The sequence below is a fragment of the Alexandromys fortis genome, unplaced genomic scaffold (genome assembly GCF_014885135.2).
Source record: "Alexandromys fortis isolate MF-2015 unplaced genomic scaffold, M_Fortis_MF-2015_v1.1 scaffold_85, whole genome shotgun sequence".
Classification (NCBI taxonomy): domain Eukaryota; kingdom Metazoa; phylum Chordata; class Mammalia; order Rodentia; family Cricetidae; genus Alexandromys; species Alexandromys fortis.
In genome coordinates, this window is record NW_026067975.1 from 2,805,712 (window position 1) to 2,826,206 (window position 20,495).

Sequence of the window (20,495 nt, forward strand, 5' to 3'; positions counted from 1 at the left end):
GAGAGAGAGAGAGAGAGAGAGAGAGAGAGAGAGAGAGAGAGAGAGAGAGATCCAATCTAATCATGAAGAAATCATGAGGAACCACAGTATTTTTGGTGTTAGAGGAGGTAGATGTTTTAATAATGTAGTAGGTGTGTATGTTGAGGGTGGGAACTTCTTTATGACAAAAAGCCAAAGGTTTACCTACAACACTAGAGGACACCAGTTTTACTATGTTGTTGGGAAAAACTTAAGTTGTTGAAAGATGCAGATGTAGAAAATACGTTTTTGTTTTTGTTAACAAAAATGATAGCGCCTGGGGATATAGCTCCCTTCGTGAGTGCTTGCTTTGTGCTCTCAGAGCCCTGGATTTGATCCTCATCCTCATCGTGGTATAAACTGGGTGTGGTGCTGCTGGCCTGAAAACCCAGCACTGAGGAGACAGAGGTTCAAGAATCACAACCGCAGGGTCGTCCTTGGCTACACAGCACATCTAATGGAAGAGGCTAGCCTGAGCTACTACATGAGACCTTGGCTCAGAAACAGTAACAAAACCAGTAAGGGACAGTACAAAAGTTCCTTCAACCTTTCGGAACCAAGAAGTAAAGGATTTTAGGAGTATTGCCAAAATAGAGTGTGGATTAGATTTGAGACATCATTGTAGCTTTTCATGTATCGGTATCTTCTCATCTGGCCCCGTCTCTCCTCTTAGTGTGCTTTCGGCCCTCTGTACGAGGGTAAGTCTACGCTCACAGATCCCAGTGGTAAGAGGCAGAGTGGATGCGCTGCAGTGTAGGGCCTAACACCAGTCCTAATGAGGCAGTCTGAATGCCCCGGAAGGTACAGGCAGCATTCACATACTGTTCCCAGGTCCAGAGCTGATTCCTTTACAGCGGATGCCCAACTACGCGAGTCGGCGCTCTGCATTCACGTCTCTCTGTCTCCGTAAATTTAGCTATCTTCTATAGTTATATTGATTCCTTTTCTCCTCCAATTTTTTTTTGTCCTTGATGATAAATATATACTTACTGAGTAGTGTTTATAGATGAAAATCAATGCAAACTAGAGTTCTGAGGTTTGATAAATGAGTCTGCTGCGTGTCTTAATGCTGCTCATCAATAATTTGGTGGAAATACAATATCAAGTTAGTATATAATTGAATCCGTAGCCTGATATCAAGTTGGTGTTTATAACCTTTGTGAACGGACCAGAAATTCTCAGGTTCTGGCGCTTTTCCATTGGAGAGCTCGCTCAGATTTTTTTTTTTTTTTTTTAAATCTTGCAAAGGCCCTATTTTCTACCTCTTTCCTTAGGTTTAGTTTACTGTGACACCCATTTGGTCCAGGGCGTATTTTTAAAGAGTGGCCCAGTTCTTACAGAGTTTTATTATCGGGTCAGTGAGGTGCCAGCCGTGAAAAGGGCTCATAAAAACCCAGTGATGTGTTTCAGCAGTGGTTGTCATACAAGCAAATTAATATAGGAAAGAAAAGAGTAATTTTCTTTATACGCCCCTGAGTATGAGTGTGTGTGTTTGTGTGTGTGTGTCTGTGTCTGTGTAAGGGCAGACAGGGGGGATGGGAGAAGACACAACCAGACCACGAGGCCAGAAAGGTAAAGCGTAGACAAAAGGGGCAGGTAACCAAAATTATATAGGGAAGGCAACTGGGGGAGGGAAGGCTAGCCCAATATGTAGGCTGGTGAAGTTTAGGGTAGGGGGCAGGGTATGCCAGCCAAACCCTGAAGTAGGTAGGGACTGAGGGATACTGGGAGAACCTGGCAGCCAGGTCCACTTTGATATGTTAAATAGGCACCTTAGCCCCCTGTCCCAGGTTTGAGACCTAGCAGTGAGCAATTTTGAAACTAGATCTCTGCATTTTCATGGTGGAAATGGGTCATGTTTATTCTCTAATTTTAGTACATCTCCTAATGGCTTTAGGGTACACACTCAGAAGAGTTGTTCCAGGAGCCTTAGAGGACTTGGGATGAATCCCTTTCTAAAGGACTCCACTTGTGGTTCTGGGTGGGGACATGGTGCTGATCTGCTCAAAAGTTAGAACATCAAATACTGCTGTCTCCTCTCTCTTTTTTTTTAAATAATAATTTTAAGTTTTTTTTTTTAAGATTTATTTATTTATTATGTACACAGTGTTCAGCCTCCATGTATGCCTGCAGGCCAGAAGAAGGCGCCAGATCTCATTACAGATGGTTGTGAGCCACCATGTGGGTTGCTGGGAATTGAACTCAGGACCTCCAGAAGAGCTGTCAGTGCTCTTAACCTCTGAGCCATCTCTCCAGCCCCCTGCTGCCTCCTCTGTTACGAGGTAATTCATCTTTTAATCCCAGCACTCGGGTGCTGAGGCAAGATGAATCTGTCTTGAGTCTGAGGACAGCCGGTTGACATTAAATTTCAGGCCAGCAGAGTTAATCCAGCAGACCACCCACCCACCTGCTCACCCCTAAGGCAGGCAGTCTTCTGAGCAGATGAGAGGCTGAGTATCCCCTTAATGAGGTAACATACTTTTCCTTTCCAGAAGCCCCAGCTTCCATGTAGTCAGCTACTGATCCACTGCCCTAGGTCTCTGTGACGTCTGTCTGCATTTTGAAACCATACTTTGTGGGTAGCAATACAGCTTACTCATTAAATAGCAGACTATATTGATTTGATATAGTTTTAAATAGAAGGGAAAAGGGCACAGTTTCAGGTTACTAACCCCTTATCTACTTTTCTGCATCCTCACTGCCTCTGTCATCTCTTTCTGTCATCTGCCAGTCAAAGCTTAAGCGCATTCCCCGGGCACTGTGATGCCCCACAATGGCGTCTCCGGGCTTCCATGTAGAAACTACAGGCCTGCCACACCTTGGTTAGCTTTGGCAGCTCTAGAACAGTGGGACAGGACTCTAGGACTCTTGATTCAAGTCAGAGTGGAGCCCGGTGCTTTGCACCGTGATTGCTGCAGCTCCTGTGTGCCGACCTGGGAACACTTGACCACTGCTGCTTTTGAGGATCAGGGAATGCCTTAGGCCTCCTGGGCTGGCTCTCTGTTTCCTAAAGTTGGAGTCTTGGATCTCTGAGCTCTTTCCTGTTTCTCAGTGTGAAGAGAAGGGAAAGGGTTTCCTTTGATGGTCATCACTGTGTTTTTAGCACATGCCTTGGGTATAATTTTTAGAACTTTTTTTCTCCATAAACTGTACATTTTTGTTTATATGCTTGCCATGCTCATTCCTTTGCACTGCTGACGGGGGTAAACGCGGGGAACAATGCTGTTAGTTACCGACGGAATGCTATCCAAGTCTTCAGTTTTCCTTTGCCATGTGAACGAACACTTCTGAAGAGAAGCTGCACCTGTCCATGAACGAAAACTCCTGAAAGGAAGCTGTATGTGCAGTAACTGACTGGCTGATTAGGATCTCGGTTCTGTGGAGAGACGGAAGGTTGCTGGCCCATGGGCTAGTTATCTTATCTCCGACTAAATTCTCAACCTCAGGAACAGTACTACTTGATTGTCCCCCTGTGCTGGACTTGTGACATCTTGTGACATAGGGGGAAAAAACCTTTTAGAATCTATTGACTTAGCAGGCAACTAACTTTCATCAGTCCAAAAGCTAAGAACGCCATCAGATAGCACTTAAGCCTATAGGAAAGGTTCCCCCATCCTGACCCCCTGCCTCTTTGATCTACCTGCCAAGTGTTTTCAGCTTGCCTTGATTTATGACTTCTCTGTTCTGTGAAACTGTAAAAGCTTTGGGAAACTCCTTCCACATAGGAACACGGAATTTGGGGACAACCTAAATCTGTGTTCCTGGCACATGGTTACTCAAATGGCTCCAGAGTTAGCCATTCCTTACTTCCTTTTAGAGGAGAGCTGTGGTTTTTGCTCTAACAGCAGCATTCGTGAGTCCGTTATTCTAAATTCAGCCTCACTGGAGTTCTTAGGACATGGGAAGGACGGCTTCTGCCACAGTTCTTGAGGGAGTCCTTCCTCTCTGCTGATGCTTATTTATGTAGAGAAAACAGTAGACGAAGGGATGTTTATTGTTGTCGTCCCACGAATTGAACCCAGGTTATTGTCTGCTAGGCAGTTGTTCTACCGCTGAGCTGTAGCCACAGTGAGGAGTGGGCATTTAATGTAGGCATTAAAGGGTGTTTAGGTGCTCACCATCTGGTGAGTGGTTGGCAGGGGAGCGTAATTGTTTTCTCTTGCTTTAATAAAATACCCACATCTGAGTACTTGATAAGGAAAGGTGGTTTATTGCCCTCACATCTTAATAAGCTGAGTGCTGGAGATTTTGCAGCCTCTGCTGACTGACAGCCTCTTTGACTTTGTGAGAACATTTGAGAATTGGTTATGTGCCGAATGAAGGACCTGATGTAGGAGCGCCTCTTTTTTGTAACAACCCACTTGAGAGAACCGATTGACGCTGAGAATGCATTTATCTTATTCCGGAAGGAGTGCCCGCATACCATTATTATCTTGGACTAAGCACCATCTGGTAAATGTTCTAACTGCAATGTAGCCTCATTGGAGAACAAGCTTCCGGCCCATGACCTTTTGGGCAATACACTCAAACCATATTTGAATCATACCAGGGAGTAGTAATGAGGAGAGAATGTCAAAGGGCCAGCTGAATCTTGGATTGGTGGTAGGACAGAAAAGGGTAGGCTCTCCCCATGGCAAGATCTCTAGTGCCAGAAGTTGTTGGGAGTACAAGGTTGTAGACAGACATTATTCTGTAGCTTGTATTGAGTCATAGGCTCATCCCAGGCTTACCAGATTGGAGGATCCTCTATTCCCGTAAGTATTTACTAGGAAGTGCCCTAGTTCTTAAAGTGCGCTCACGTGTGGATATGCCATTTGAAAAGGCTCCTAAAGTGCTGCTTTTCCTGCTTCTGATTTTAATACAAAGTGACTTAAGTGTTTATACATATTAATTCATTACTAGATGTTTCTAAGAATTTAAAAATATGTACACTAGTAAGAGGACAACCAGCTACAATTCCAAAAGACACATTTGTGTGTGTGTTTTCTGTCTATCAAGATATATTTTATTGCAGTACTGGCAAGATGGCTGAGTGGGTAAAAGAGCTTGCTACACAAGCCTGACGACCTGTTTGATCCCCAGAACCCACAGTAGAAGGAGAGAACCAGCTCCTGAAAGTTGACCCCTGATCTCCACACATACCATATCACACACACACACACACACTTCACACACATCACACACACACACACACACACACTAATAAACTCTACTCAAATGTAATATACTATTGAGCTTATCCTTCTCTTTGGTGACGGGTACAAGTGCCTCTCTGATGAGCTGAAGGAGGTGAATGACCTCAGCATTATGGTCCAGCCTTAGGCTGCTACTGACCTCTGCTGATACCCAAGGAACTGATCTAGAATCAGCATGGAATGGTGTGTGGTTGAGTTCCACCCTGCAGTGTGAGCCTGTTGTCCAGAACACCCCACGCTGTCTGCTACCCATCCTTTGCTACTGAGTAGTCACCTTGGCTGTGAGATCGATTGTTGTCGCATTTCAGTACCGTGTTCATATAATCTTCTGCATGGTATTCAGTTTAAAATTTATGACTTATTTCTGCAACTTTCCATTTCCTAGTTTTGGATCACGGTTGGCATGGATAACCAAAATCATAGAAAGCAAAAATCACAAATAAAAGGAGACAACTTTAGTACAAAAATAGATGCTAAAGACCTTGTTCTCACATAGAAGATGCAATAAAGTATTAAGTATGTATGTGTATTAGCCAGTGTTCTGTTGCTATGAAGAGACACCATGACCACGGCAACTCTTATAAAGGAGAGCATTTAACTGGGGCTGGCTTACAGGCTCAGAGGTTTAGTCTGTTATCATCATGGCGGGGAGAATAGCGACATGTAGGCAGACATGGTACTGGAGAGGGAGCTGAGAGCTCTGCATCTGGGGCAGCAGGCAGCAGGAAGAGAGGGACGCTAGGCTCGGCCCGAGCATTTGAAACCCCCAAACCCACCTAATCCCAAATCTATGAACCTATGGGGACCACTCCTAATCAAACCGCCACAGCATGCGGCAAGTGGAGGAAGTGTGTATTCAACCACTCATTAATTCACGTTTACGCCCGTTCATTGGTTTATGAGAAGCCTACTATACATGAGGCAATGGGGTGTGAAGTGAGACACATTGGTAGAGAGTTTCCCACAGCTCAGGTTGTCCTTGAACTTGCTGTATAGGCTTTGAGGTTGAACTTGAACTCCTGTGTCTCCTTCCTCTAGCTTCCCGGTGGTAGGATTACAGGTGTGTGCCACCATGACTAAGAACACTGCCATGAATCTTATTACAGTATGTTTGACTTTGTTGGTCCTTGTTGTTAATTTCTTATTGTGTGTCTTAGTCACAGTCTCTGTTCTATTGCTGTGAAGAGACACCATGATCAAGGCCACTCTTATAAAGGAAAACATGTCATTGAGGCTGGCTTATAGTTTTAGAGGTTTAGTTCATTCTCATCATGGCGGGGAACATGGTGGCATGCAGGCAGACATGGTGCTGGATAAGTAGCTGAGAGTTCTACATCCCGATTTTCGGCAGGGACGGAGGGGAGAGTAGGACTGGCTTGGGCTTTTGAAACCTCGAAGCCCATCCCCAGTGACACATTTCCTTCAACAAGGCCACATCTCCTTCTCCTCAAATAGTGCCACTCCCTGGTGACCAAGTATTCAAGTATGTGAGCCTATGGGCGCCACGCTTACTCAAACCACCTCATCGTGCCTGTTTTATAAATTAAACTTGCAGCAAAAGTTCTAAGGCAAATCATAATGTAGACTTGGTGATTCAGTGCTACTCACAGTTTCTGGCATCCCTTGGGTCTTGGAATGTATGGTATGTTCCACGATGAGGGGAACGATTAAGACCATTAAGTCCTCCTCTGGGCTTTATTGTCAGGAAGTCTTGAGCTACTTTAACCTTTCCCTAGAATGAGCTGAATAACTTGAATTCACAATAGTAAAGATTACTGCAATTTTTATTTATTCTAAACCAACTCCAAATATAAATTAACTAACAGGTAGTCACAGTGGTTGACACGCAAGAGATAGTGTTTGCATGTGAAGCCGATTTCACCTTTAAAATAAATGAATATTTGATTTAAATGTGTTACTATTGTGTTGAGAGAAACCAAATTGAAAGTGACTGGGAGAGTCTTACAACAATGCTTAAAGAAATGTTTATTAATACACTAGTTTACTACAATTAATTTTCCTATTGTAAGTCAATGGAGGGCTGTTTCTTTATTCTGTGTCTTCCTGTGTAAATAAATGCATTGTGCTATAGGAGACAGAGCTTTAATTGAAATCTTTTTACAAGGTTAGTTTTACCAGTGTGATTAGAATGCTTTAAAAGAGAATGGAAATAGTATGGTTTTTCTCTTTTCGTTGTTTTGTATTGCTTTTCTTTATTTTGTGTGCGCATGTGTTTGTGCCATTGTCCTATACATATTGAGGTTAGAGGACAATGGCAGTCGGTTTTCTCTTTCTACCATGCAGGTCCTGGGAATCGAACTCTGGTCGCCAGGCTTAGCAGCAAACATATTTACCCACTGGACCAATTTTCCAGTAATTAAGAGGAAATGACTGGATTTTCAAGCAGTATTCAAAGGGAACATATAAGATACTCATTTTTGCAAGTGAATATTGGTTAAGGATCAGTGAAGATATCCTGTATACAGCTTCACATCTTGGACACACGAGGGGGCCTCCAGCCATTTGTGTTCCTTTACTCTAATTAGGTCATCGAGACACTCTGGAAACTTCTAATGCACAGGTTCTCTGCATTCTGTGGTGGACTTAGGCACTGAGCAAAGTGTCACAAAACCCGGAAGCGGGACTTCATATTAATGAAGAGGTTTCATATTAACAGCTCATTGTTAAAGTCTTCACCTTACATAGTCTTTGAGTGTGAGGCCAGCCTGGTCTACATACTGAGTTCCAGGCCAGGTCAGGCTTTATAGAAAGACCTCGTCTCAACAAACAAACAAATAAACAGACAGAAACAGAAAAGTTAAACTAAATGGTCAATTTTCAAATCTTTTCTTTACCTTGTACTTAGTAGCATCCCCTCCTCCTCCAGCTCTATCTCCCGTCTCCACCTCCTCACTGTCCCCACGTATAGAGACTTTCTTTGTGCTTTTACTAGCATCCTATTTAGTTATTTATTTGAGATCATCTCATATAGCCCAGGCTGGTCTCAAACTCTGTGTTGCAGAATTTGGCCTTGAATTTCTTGTTACCAAGAATTATTAAGCATTATTAAGATTAGACTCTGAGCCCAGGCAGCCCCAACAAACTAGACCAGACCACACATTTTTAATAGTCCTATTTAAGAAAAAGATTTTTTAAAAAGCAAATAATAATTAAGGGCAGAAAAAATAAGATATTTTAATGTGGTTACATTGAGAAGAGGAACAAAGTGGTTTAGTGATTCCCCATGTCCAACTTTGAGGTCCCAAGAGGAGATCTAGGTTTACCAGGCTCCCAGCCTTTTCCTCCTGGGCTGTGGCTAGCACCAGGCTCCCAGCCTTTTCCTTCTCCCAACAGGAGATTTCTGGGGGAAATTCCAAAATCTTAGGGTCCGTTGTATTAATAGTCTGATAGCCAAAGGGAGAAGCAGAGTTTGTCTTATAATATCTTCATTCCTGCCAGGATGGCTAGTTTCTAATTCTCCTGCTGTGGGTGTTCATTGCCACGCCCACCACAGGGCATGTGACCCTTCGTGACAGGCTCATCGGTGCATAGTGTTGTCACACGTCACCCATGTTGTAGTGTATGTTAATACGTGTCTCATGGCGGTAATGTTCCATATTGCATGGCTCCGCCACTCTACAAATCCACTTGTCCAATCTGTCTGGAGTTTCCGCTTTTAGTCATTTGTCATGAGCATGTCATATTAGAAGCACAGACACTCGGCGCCTTTCTACAATGTCAGAATTTATTGAATAATAAATTCACAACCTGTTTCAGTCTCATTGGCCACAATTTTTTACCTAGTAGTCCTGATTCCTCCTGGTACCTGGCCATTGGCAAACCCAGGTTCTTCCATTCCAATCTGAACCACTCAAAGGACCCTGGCCGTACATTCTACTTGAGGCTTGCACACACAGATTGAGAACACAGAGTTCAAAGAGGACTACTGGAGGCGGACATGAAGGACTGAATCCAGAGAGCTGTCAGACAGAGGGATGGATGGGTAGATGCCGTTTCTAGAGAGCACCATTCTGAGCTAAAGCCCTAGGGACCTTTAGGAATTCTCAGCCTTTGGGTGTCCCAGAATAGTGGAGATGGCAGGTTGGTATGGATACTGCATTGTAGTGTGAGGTGCTCTTCTTGTGGGGTCCAGGTGAGAATGTCACTCCCTGGTCATTAGACACATGAACCTGGTATCTGTCTGTCCACCTGTCCACCTGTTTCTCTCTCTCTCTCTCTCTCTGTGTCCCTTCCTCCCTCCCTCCCTCCCTCTCTCTCTCTCTCTCTCTCTCTCTCTCTCTCTCTCTCTCTCTCTCTCTCTCTCTCTCACACACACACACACACACACACTTTTTAAAAAAAGTATAGTAAGTCTATTTCTTTTCAATATTTATTTATTTCATGTTACGTGTATGAATGTCTTGCTGGCGTGTATATATGTACACACATGCCTGCCTGCCTGGTGCCTGTGGAAGTAAGAAGAAGACATCGGACCCCCTGGAACTGGAGTTCCAGACAGTTATGAGCTGCAGTGTGGGTGCTGAGAATAGAACCCCTGTCTTCTGCGAGAGTCAGTGCTTTAAGCTCTGAGCCATCTCTTCAGCCTCTAGATACAATTGTAATACCCTTGTGCCTGTGTGTGCTCAGTCTACTTCGATAGGTTTGTAGGTGTTAACCTTTTCGTTTGCATAAATAAGTCATGAGTCCGTGCCTCATGATTCATGCAGGACAGGTGGTGTGCATAAACAAGATGTGAAGTCCTTCCTTCTCTGTGCCTGTATTCAAATGAAGGCGGCGGAGTCACTCAGGGCTAAAAGCCGCTGTGCTGTGCAGTGTGTGCAATATGGAGGAACTCAGAGCAGGGCGGAGCTTGAACTCACAGTCCCACTGAATGATGCTGTTAGGAACCTTTATAGAGTTTTTTTTTTTTTTTTTTTTTTTTTTTTGAGGAAAATGCATTTGTTTTCATCTCTTCCTTTTTCTTTTTCTGACTGTCCTGAAACTTACTCTGTGGACCAGGCTGGCCTCACACTTGGAGATCTGCTTGCCTCCGCCTCCCAAGTGTTGGGAGTAAAGCATGCACCACCACCACCTGGCTTTATTTTCATTTCTTAATTTAAAATTTTACACCTGTGGGTATTTTGCCTGCACATAGGTCTGTGTACCCTATGATGGTCCAAGGAGAGCAGAAGAATGTTGGACCCCCCGAAGCTGGAGTTAGGGACAGTTGTGAGCCACCATGTGAATAGTGGGATATGACACTGGGTCCCCTGGACGAGCGGCCATCGTGCGGCCATTGTGCGGCCATTGCGCTTACCGGCTAAGTTATCGCTACGGACCCTGCTTTTATTCCTTGTGGGTATTTGTAGCGTCCAGAAGAGGAAATGCTGAGTCACATGGTAATTGCATTTCAAAGAACTGGCAAGCCTTTTCTAAAGTTGCTGTATCTAGCAGCCGCGGGAGAGGTTTGTGTTTCTCCACATAATACATGCCTCCAGTATTTGTTATCTGTCTCCTTAATTATGACCACGATGGCAGGTGTGAGATGGTATCTCATTGTGGAGATGCTAAAAATTACTAATAGACTTTATCTTTTAGATAAATTTTCATAGAAATCAAGCAAATGTGCAGCATATTCCCTGTGTCCCCTCACTGGCACACTGCCCTATTATTGACATCTTATACATCATTCTATATTAGTTATGATTAATGAGCTCATATTGTTCTATTACTAGAATGCACAGGGTACTTATTATTTCCTTTGTTTTTCCTCTCAACCCCTTGTTGCAGGATCCCACTCTATTTTTAACTCTGAACCCTTAGGCTCTCGTTGGCTGTCTCAGTTCTCATACTGTCCTTGTGTTTTGATGATCTTGAGACTTGAGGAAGAGTGCTTAGGTTGCAGGATGCTTCTCTGTTGAGATTTAGCTGATTTTTAAAAAACAAGATTTTTTTTTAATGAAATAAACTGTGTTGACATTCATTGGCTTTTAGTATCGGAGCAACTCATGTGTAATTTAAAAATATATAACCAGAATTAGCAATCAGTAGAATTTGTAGAAAATTCTCAGGCCTTTGAGCACTTCAATTGCTTCTGAAAGACGAGCAGGAATTGAACTCTAGGTATACTTTCCTTCAAGGACTTGGTTCCGTTGGAAGGGGACCAGAGCAGGTCACAGAATTTATCTTTGAGACAGTCACTGGGGAATCTTGTGTCAAGGCAAAGGCACGTTTTCTCCTGTTTTGAGTGACAGACAGTGTTGTTTGGCGTGTGTCAAGTCATGAAGTCAGGTGATTAACTCCCAGAGACATTCATTCCCCAGCACTCTGGAGAAGAGCCCTCAACTTCTGTTAATTCTACAAGTCTGCACCAGTGCCTTGTGAAGGGGGAGGAAGCGGAGGCCCCGGGAGGTTGAGCTGTTGGGCCTGAGATACACAGCCTGCCGGCAGTGGTTCTGAGGTTTTCACCCCAGGCTCTGGAGTTTATCTAAAACAGAATTGATGGACTTAGGGAAGAGTCCTTATCTTACTGGACATTGTGTCACGGTGAGGAGAGGTCAGTCCCTCCAGCTAGCTGCACACCTGGTCACTAGCTATTATCGATCCATACATATGCAATTTAAGACTGTGTAAGTCTGTTGGCTGCCAATTCTGAAAATAAGTCTAATACTGAGCTAAGCTCCTAGTGTATTTTCTTAGTGTGAGTACTATGAACTGATTCTCTTCAGGCGCTTTAATGATGCTTCTCCAGGGATGTGTTTACGGAGCCTGGCACGGTAGCACATGCGTGTAGTCTAGCACTGAGGAACGTGAAAAGAGGATCAGCGCTGGGTTACATAGGGCGTTCCAGGTCAGCTGGGGTCACACAGTGAGACCCCGTCTCAACAAATGGACCGCTGAAAATTCCATCAACTCAAGCTTCTTATCTTTCACTGTTTCTGTCTTTTTCTATAAAGAATAAAGGAGAGAAAAAAATTGCTGGAGAAATTGTCTTAAGATTATTATTTATGTACTTCCACACCATGACCTAAAATAACTTTGGGAGGAAAGGGTTAATTTGGCTTATGCTCCCACATCACTGTTCATCATCCAAGGAAGTCAGGACAGGAACTCAAACAGGGCAGAACCTTGAGACAGGAGCTGTACAGAGGCCATGGAGGGGTGCTGCTTACTGGCTTGCTTCCTCTGGCTTGCTCAACCTGGTGTCTTATAGATCAAAAGGTCACGAGCTCAGAGATAGGATTACCCACAAGAGTCTGGACCCATCAGTCACTAATTAAGAAAATACCCTAGACCAGTGGTTCTCAATCTTCCTAATGCTGTGACTCTTTAATACAGTCCCTCATGTTGTGGGGCCTCCCAACCATAAAATTTTCATTGCTACTTCAAAACTGTAATTTTGCTACGGTTATGAATTGTAATGTAAATATCTGTATTCTCTGATGGTCTTAGGCAAGCTCTGTGAAAGGGTCCTTTGACCCTCAAAGGGGCCTTGACCCGCAGATTGAGAGTCACTGTCTACAGCCCAGTCTTATGGAGGCATTTTCTTAATTGACGTTCCCTTCTCTCAGATGACTTAGCTCCCGTCAAGTTGACACAGTGAATATAAGCAAGCAAGGAGACAATGCTAAATGATACAGAGGGGAAACAGAACTATCTATTATAAGTGAGGGCCTAGTAAAACCACAGAACTAGATCACTCTATGGCTAGGAAGAAAGGTTCGGTGGGGATCAAACTGCGAAGCCTGTTTCTCAGGGGCAGAGAGGAGCAAAATGGTGGGAAAGCAAGATTTTATGTGGTGGCCGAGCATTGTGGAGGCTCTTTGAGCTGATACAGGCTGCTTAGATTGACCTAGAACTGGATGTCCTTGTCTAAGGTAGTTAACCTTTGTGGGTGGATTAAGGGAAGTTCCTGGTTAACAGAAACCTGACTTTACACCTCAGTTTATCCAATGGCAATCCTTCTATCTTATCGGGCCGGAACGTCGTATAGAGCATTGTCACCAGCCCTGCCATTTTGGGGAGCTGCTTTGGACCTGGCATCTATTACATCATCCATCACTTATTGGTCATATTAAATCTTGGTCACACATCTTTGTGTGACCTCAGTGACACGTCATTTAACTGTAGCACTATTAAGTGTTCCAGCGTGTGTGTGTTGTTTGCTTTTGCACCTGTTCATTTCAGTGTTAATGATCAGGTGTGTGCAGTGACTTGATGAGGTATATGCTTCATGTGCACCTGTTCATTTCAGTGTTAATGATCGGGTGTGTGCAGTGACTTGATGAGGTATATGCTTCATGTGCACCTGTTCATTTCAGTGTTAATGATCGGGTGTGTGCAGTGACTTGATGAGGTATATGTGCATCTGGCAGCCGAGGTTCTCTGACTTGCTTTGTAACTTTGAGAAAGTCATTCAGGTCGCTTTCAGCCATCTTCCAATCAGAACGGAGGTCCGCCCACTTAGCTTATAAAATCACCTGTCCTGGAAGACTCTCTGCAGTTCATGAGTTTGGCACTTAAGATGCAAACGGTCAAAAACAAAAGGTAGATTTCCTAGATACTTGTGATTAAGGAAAATATCTTTTTGCTTCAGCCAAGGATTTTAGAGCTTTGGAATAAAATTATACCACCCCTCTTGGGTTATATATATGTATATATAATATACACACACACACACATATATATATCCCATATATATAAATATATATCCCATGCTGTTCTGGATGGAAGCTGATATTTGTTTCCATTAAATCTTTCCTCTTTCTAGATTCTGTATTTGGAATAAAAACACTAAAGATTTCAAATTGCTTATTTTGCTCAGATTTCATCTAAACGTGGAAGCGCAGTGTGTTGGTAATCACTGTACTTAGATGCTTTAAGGACCGCAGTGCTAAAGCTGCCATAGCAACGCTACTGGTTGGTAGGTTTTCACTTCCCTAATGCAAATGAGAAGATGGAGGCACAGAAAATAATGTGAAAGCACATTGAGTGGTCATAGCAGAATCAGATCTGCTCATGCCAAAGCTATACAGTTAACCAATTAGTTTGCTCTTAGATGGGCAAGCTTCTGGGTGATCCCCGACCAGAGCTGCCTTTTGAGTCTTGCTCAGAGGAGCCTACATCTCGGGTGATTGGTGGAGAATACAGGAGTGCCTCAGCATTGCCATCTATTTATTAGAGGACAAAATTTAGAATTTCTAAATTTCGTTCCTATTCAGATTCCTGGGCCCTGCCCTAAAACTTCTGAAGGAGAATCTTTGGGGTCTAGGGATCTGCATTTCTTATCACCCCTGGATCTGTTTTTAGGACTGTAATGAGAATGGTACCAAATGACAGGGTAGCAGGAACAATCCACTGAGAAGGATAAGACAGGCTGGTTGGTGGTGGCACATGCCTTTAATGCCAGTACTTGGGAGGATGAAGCAGGCAGATCTCTGAAAGTTCGAGGCCAGCCTGGTTCACAGAGTGAGTTCCAGGATAGTCAGGGCAAGAAATCCTGTCCTGAAAAATCAGGAGGGGAAAAAAAAAAAAAAGAATAAGACAGAAGTCTTAGCTGGGTTCCCATCTTTTTTTTTGTTTTTCCAGAAAAGGTTTCTTTGTAGCTTTGGAGCCTGCCCTGGAACTCACTCTGTAGACCAGGCTGGTCTCGAACTCCTAGAGATCCACATTTCTCTACCTCCCAAGTGCTGGGATTAAAGGCATGCGCCACCACTGCCCAGCTCAGGTCCTGTCTTTAATAAAGGCCTCTGCTTGGGGTTATTGGCAGACTCTTGAATATTTGCATTTTTGTTTGTCTTTTTATATTTGCTTTTTATATTTTGTTTGTCTTTTTATATTTGCTGTTTGTCTTTTTGAGATGCTAACTTCTAAGTTGTTTTTTGTTGTTCTTTTCGTGCTGGGGATTGATCACAGGTCCCCAAACCAGTGCTCCTATGTTTTACATAATGTGATGGGAATGAAATTTCTGTTTAAGCAGAACTGTAAAGACAACATTGGTCCTTTCCCTAGACGCCTTGTCCTGCTCTCACGTCCCAGTCCTCCAAGTAATTGCTGTTTTCTCTTGTTAATCAGTCCAAGGCCAAGGTGATACAATCTGCTGATTCTGGAATGAAACTGCCTGAGTCTGTATTAACTCTCTCAATTGCCCCATTGCTGCGAATCTAGCAGTGTAACTGATGCAAATTTATTACCTTCCTGTACTATAGGTCAGGAGTCTGGCTTAGGTGCCACCAGGCAAAGTTGAGATATTGGGCAGACTATAATCTTTCTACAGGGTTGAATGAAGGAGCATTTCAGGGCTCATTTCCAATGTTGATTGAAGTCGCCGTCCTGAGGTTCCCCTTCATGCTGGATGCAAACTCGGGGGTTATTCCCAGCATTGGAGGCCGCCTGCGCCCCTTCACTCAGGTCGCCTTCCTCTCATGTTCACAGTTAGGGACAACAGGTCAAGCTTCTCTACACTTGAATCTCTTTCCTCCTCTGATTTGAAAGACACTTGGGCCTGCATAGATAACCCAGGGCACATTTCCCTCTCCCAAGGCCCCTGCTCACCAACAGCTGCAAAAGTCCCAGGTACGTGTACAGATCCTGCAGATGATGCTAGAGGTATCTTCAGGGTATTTTCCTGCCTAATATTGACATATTACCTGCTTTTGACAATAAATCTTAAACAAACAAGAAAATCTGACTTAACTAGATAGATAGTTTTCTAAATTAAAATCACTTCTGGGCCAGGCTTTAAATAGTTTTAAGAGAGCTGTTTCTTAAAGTTAGTCTCTGGTATTGCCGAGGCTAGCCTCAAACTCCTGGTTTCAAGTGATCTTCCCTCCCCAGCTTCTTCAACAGCAGGAAGAAGTACAGGCGCAGGTCACCATACCCAGCCTTTCTACATGTTCTCTGAGATGAAGCCATTGTATTTCCTTTGGGAATTTGGCTGGGACTTACAGTATGTATTCAAGAACAAATATTGACAATAGAAGTGGTGGTCCTAGGACGCCCATCTTTCTGCCCACAACGCTTCTCAACAGGGCAGACACTGAATGGAATGTATACAGTATTTGAGAAGCTGGATCCAGAGCTTTGTCCCTCATCCCCTGTCCTGTCTCTGTTCAAGGATGCTTGCTGAAATGTCTAAGAGCAAACTCATTTGAAATCACCTTGGTACCAACATAAAGGCTTTGATAGATCATGGTGCCATCCGACCATATGAGCTATCATGAAAGATATCTTCAAAAGGGATTTAATAACACAAAAATTCTTCTTTCCTTTGAAAAAAGATGTTATTGTACATTTTATATGTGCATAAACGTGTCTATATCTGCGTGTGAGTTTGTGCTTGTATGTGCTGGAGTTACATGTGGTTTGTGAGCCATCTGATGTGAACACTAGAATCTGAACTCATGTCCTTCGCAAGAGCAGTAACTGCCCTTAATGCTAAGCCAGCTCTCTGGTCCCTTCTTTTTTTTCTTCTTGTTTCCTAAACCTAGGGACTTCTACTTTCTAGGCAAGTACTGGACCACCGAGATACACAGATAACCAAAGGATCTTAATTTTTATTTAACAAAATGTCATTGCACGCAGCATCGTATCTACAACATAGGGACTTTTTCATAAAGGTATATAATGTCTGCCCAGCATACTTCCTCCTTCCCCATTTCCTTTCATGGGAGGTTTTCTTTTTCTGCAACACAGTTTCTCTATTTAGCCCTGGCTGGCTCTGTTGAACTTGCCCTGTAGACCAGGCTGGTCTGGAAGTGGAGAACCGCCTGCATCTGCCTCCCAAGTGCTAGGATTAAAGGCGTGCGCCACCACCACCTGGCACTCATCCGACATTCTTTAGCACTCACGACCCACCGGGGGCCCTCCCACATCAATCACTAATTAAGAAAATGCCCTATCGAACTCCACTCCCTATCCTATATCGCTACAGGCTCAGAGCTTCACTTCCCTGCTCCTCCGTCTCTTTTCTCCTGCATAACCCAGCCATTTTGGCTCCATGCCTTCTTGGTTCTCTTACTTTCTCTCTTGGTGTACTTGGCTCCTGGTCCTCTGTTGACCCCTACTCTCCTCTCTTCCTCTCTTGTTCCCACCGCTCCTCTTGGTGACTGGGCTCAGTCTGTTGGCCCCTTCCATATGCTTTCCCTCCTACCTACAATAAAACTCTCTCCCCAACCGTACCTTGAAGCAGCCATGTCCACATTTTTCATTTATTTATGAATTCCTAAAGACAAAATCCTCAGTCGTTTCCCCCCCACACCTCCAGACACTTTGAGCCTGTTTTGGAGACTGGTGAGTTTGTCTTAGGGCCCAGTGCCCTCCTGGAGTGGTTCCGGGCGACCATATTTCCTCTTATTTATCACTTGGAATTCAGCTCAACTCTTCTCATTCATCCAGCTTGTGGCCTTATAGAAGAGAACATCCCTTTATTTAAATCCACGTGTGTCGTTTCCTTGAGGCATACTGTGTAGGAATAGTAGTAGATTGCATCCCTGGTAAGTGGCAGTTAGCTGTGTTTTGACAGGTGTATACAATCATAAAATCTCCACGATCAGAAACACACGGTGTGTGCATTGCTGCTGAAAGTTGCCTCATGTCCCTTTGCATGTTATCCCTGGGTCATCCATGTGTCCTGACAACAGTTGCTCTGCTGTCTCTGTCTCCACGGGTTAGTTTGCATGTCTCGAATTTTACATTCACGTACATGAAATTCTAGAAGTATATGTAATACGTACTTTTGTTTTAAAGTTGCTTGTAATTTCAAAATTACTTTTTCTTTCACTTTGTAAAGCTGTTTTGTAACATCCCTTTTTTTTATGGAGGCATTATAAAAGATATTTTAGACTTCCTTCTCAGAATGTGCTGCCACCACAACCATAAATATGGATTGTAAAGTCGATAAGGAAACTGTTCTTAGGCCAGTTTAAAAGTAGACTTGGACTCTGACCCTTGATGTTCTCCCTAGCCCAACACTGCATGAGTGCTGTAATGTTTCCAGTTCCTGCTTAAAGACAATGTTTATGTTTGTTTGGAATTAGTCCAGTGATTTGGAGTTAGGATTTTTACTATTATTATCATTTTTTTTTGTCTTAACACAATTTGTTAATTCTTTCTAGGAAACACAAATTAAGGCTTAATGGTTTTTGCATGATTCAAAAATATTGGCATTTACAATTAAAGTGACAAAGGAATATTTATAAAAAATAATACAGAAGTTCAGAGGACAGTCCCATTTCAAAGTCTGCGTGAGCTCACTCTCCGAGGGAAGGTGAGGTCTCACAGTATATTTTAAGCACTCTAGCTATAATAGATTAGACATAGTGATGACATCTACAGTGCTAAGCCACACCTGTGTTTCAGGTTGGCCTTTCTACCTAGGCCAGATTCTTTTGAGATTAAAATCTCTAGTAGTAGGCAGAACATTCGTTTCAGTGCAGAGTAAATTGCTGGCTTTCTTTGGTCAAACACTGCCTGTGGCGGATGGTTATCCAAGGGCAGGCACAGCTCAGAGAGACTGAATTTTAAATCTTCTGGGTTTGTTTCTCTGGCCCTCCAACTGCCAGGCGCTAAGACCCTCGGAAGCAGGAAGCAGGTATGTGAGCAGATTCTTCCCTCTGCCAAGGGCAGAGATCTCAGACAGGGCTGCTGTGCTTCCATGTGATTGTTAAATTGAGCTAAACAGCCTTTCTGATTTTCTCACTAAACTCTTCCTTGCTCTGGGGTGACTTTGCATAATCAATACAAATGATGGCTTTGGTGTGATGGCCATCCAGTTCTTAATTGTGTCTTCCAAACTGATAAGAAAGGAGGTCTTTGGTCTGTGCAGGGTTGGATTTAAAAATTGCACATAATTCTTGGGTAGACTTTGATTTTCTATTAAGGAATGGATATGAACTATTTGAGAAGGGCTGAAATAACTCAATATCCACTTGGTATTGACTTTCAGAAGTTATAGGTACTGTTGCTTTAAGCCTGATTCTTTCAGCCCAGTGAAACGACTCTTACTGTATATAGTGTTGTTGTGGATAAGCAAAACTCCTGTTTTTTTTTTTTTCTCTGAAGAGATTCTACAGTTATTTTTTTGTTTGTTTGTTTGTTTGCTTTTGTTTTTTTAAAGCTGAGAGCAGGGCATGGCTAGTGATGCAGTGTTCTGTCTGTGCATCTGGGCAGTGGAGAGAGCATCTAAACCGCAACAAATTCTTCATTCTCGTTTTTGCTCTTCTAAATCTCGAAGAGCCAGAATTAACAGGAGATAGTGTTCTTGCTTAGGGATTTCAGCATTGCGTTGACTTGGGGACAACAACAATCTGCTTTGTAGAAAGAGTTTTCTTCTAACCAGTTTCCGTGTGAGCCTGCCCCCTTTCACTCTAGTCATTTAAGATGGTTTGTGGGTTGGACTGTTTTCTCTCTAAAGCAGAAACCGAGCAGTTCCCAGCCCACATAAAGCTGAGCCGGTCTTGAATGATGCATGTCAAGGAAACTCGGAAAGTGATACAACGGGCGATTTGAATAGGTCCTAGCGCCAAAGAATTAGGGACTTGTGCATTCTCAAAACCGGAGAAGCCTTTCAAAAGTCGAGTGTGGTCCTCTGTGCAGTGACCTTGAACACTTACACCTTGGTGTAACGTTAGGACTCAACCTGTTCTGCTCTGGGAATCGGGCAAAACGTTTAAAGCATTTCTGTATGAATGACAGTGTAGAGTTACTCCGTGGCTTTTCTTAGGGAAACAAACTCATTATGACCAACTAGTCCTAGAAAGTGAATGCCATAGAAAAATGTCACATAGTTTAAAAAACAGAACAAAACCAAGCCGAGCCTTCCTCAGCGCTCTCTTTGGAGCCCAAATTGCTTTTCCTCTGTTGTGCCCAGACTTCAACAAAGGCCGCATCCTTGTGCAGCTCCTTTCTTTCATAATGAACCAGCCAGTGGCTCCATTGTGTTCTTGTGGAGCTGGGGGATAACATTCCTTTATGATCCTCGGTTTAGATCATCTTACCACCCAAAGCATGACATTTGATGACCCTTATTAGGTTACTTTGCGTAGCCACAAATGTTGTTCGTGGTGTAGCCTTCTCAAGCCTTTTGAAAAAGTCCACATCCTTACCGACCCACAGTCCCTGCAGGAAAGGGTTCTGTTGCTGGGATCCTGGTAACAGGAGTCTCTGAGACTGGGGCAGCATGGGGGCCAAGCGGGCGCTGAAAATGCACACATATCTCCAGCTCTCAAGTATTCCTCTGAGGACTGGCCTGCTTTTTCCTTTTAAGTGCTGATTTTAATCTCA

The 20,495-nt window shown here is 43.5% G+C and overlaps 1 protein-coding gene across 2 annotated transcripts in view; it reads left to right on the plus strand.

The window, feature by feature from the left end:
• The window catches only part of Pls1 (plastin 1), an 85,264-nt gene that overhangs the window by 5,948 nt on the left and 58,821 nt on the right, over positions 1 to 20,495 (plus strand). The window contains exon 1 of one of the 2 annotated variants that reach the window (XM_050157346.1): positions 18,683 to 18,804. The exons of the other annotated variant lie outside the window; for it this stretch is intronic. The gene's annotated coding sequence lies outside the window, so the exon portion shown is untranslated. Of the gene's footprint in view, positions 1 to 18,682; positions 18,805 to 20,495 lie in introns of those variants that run through there. 2 annotated transcript variants of the gene reach the window in all.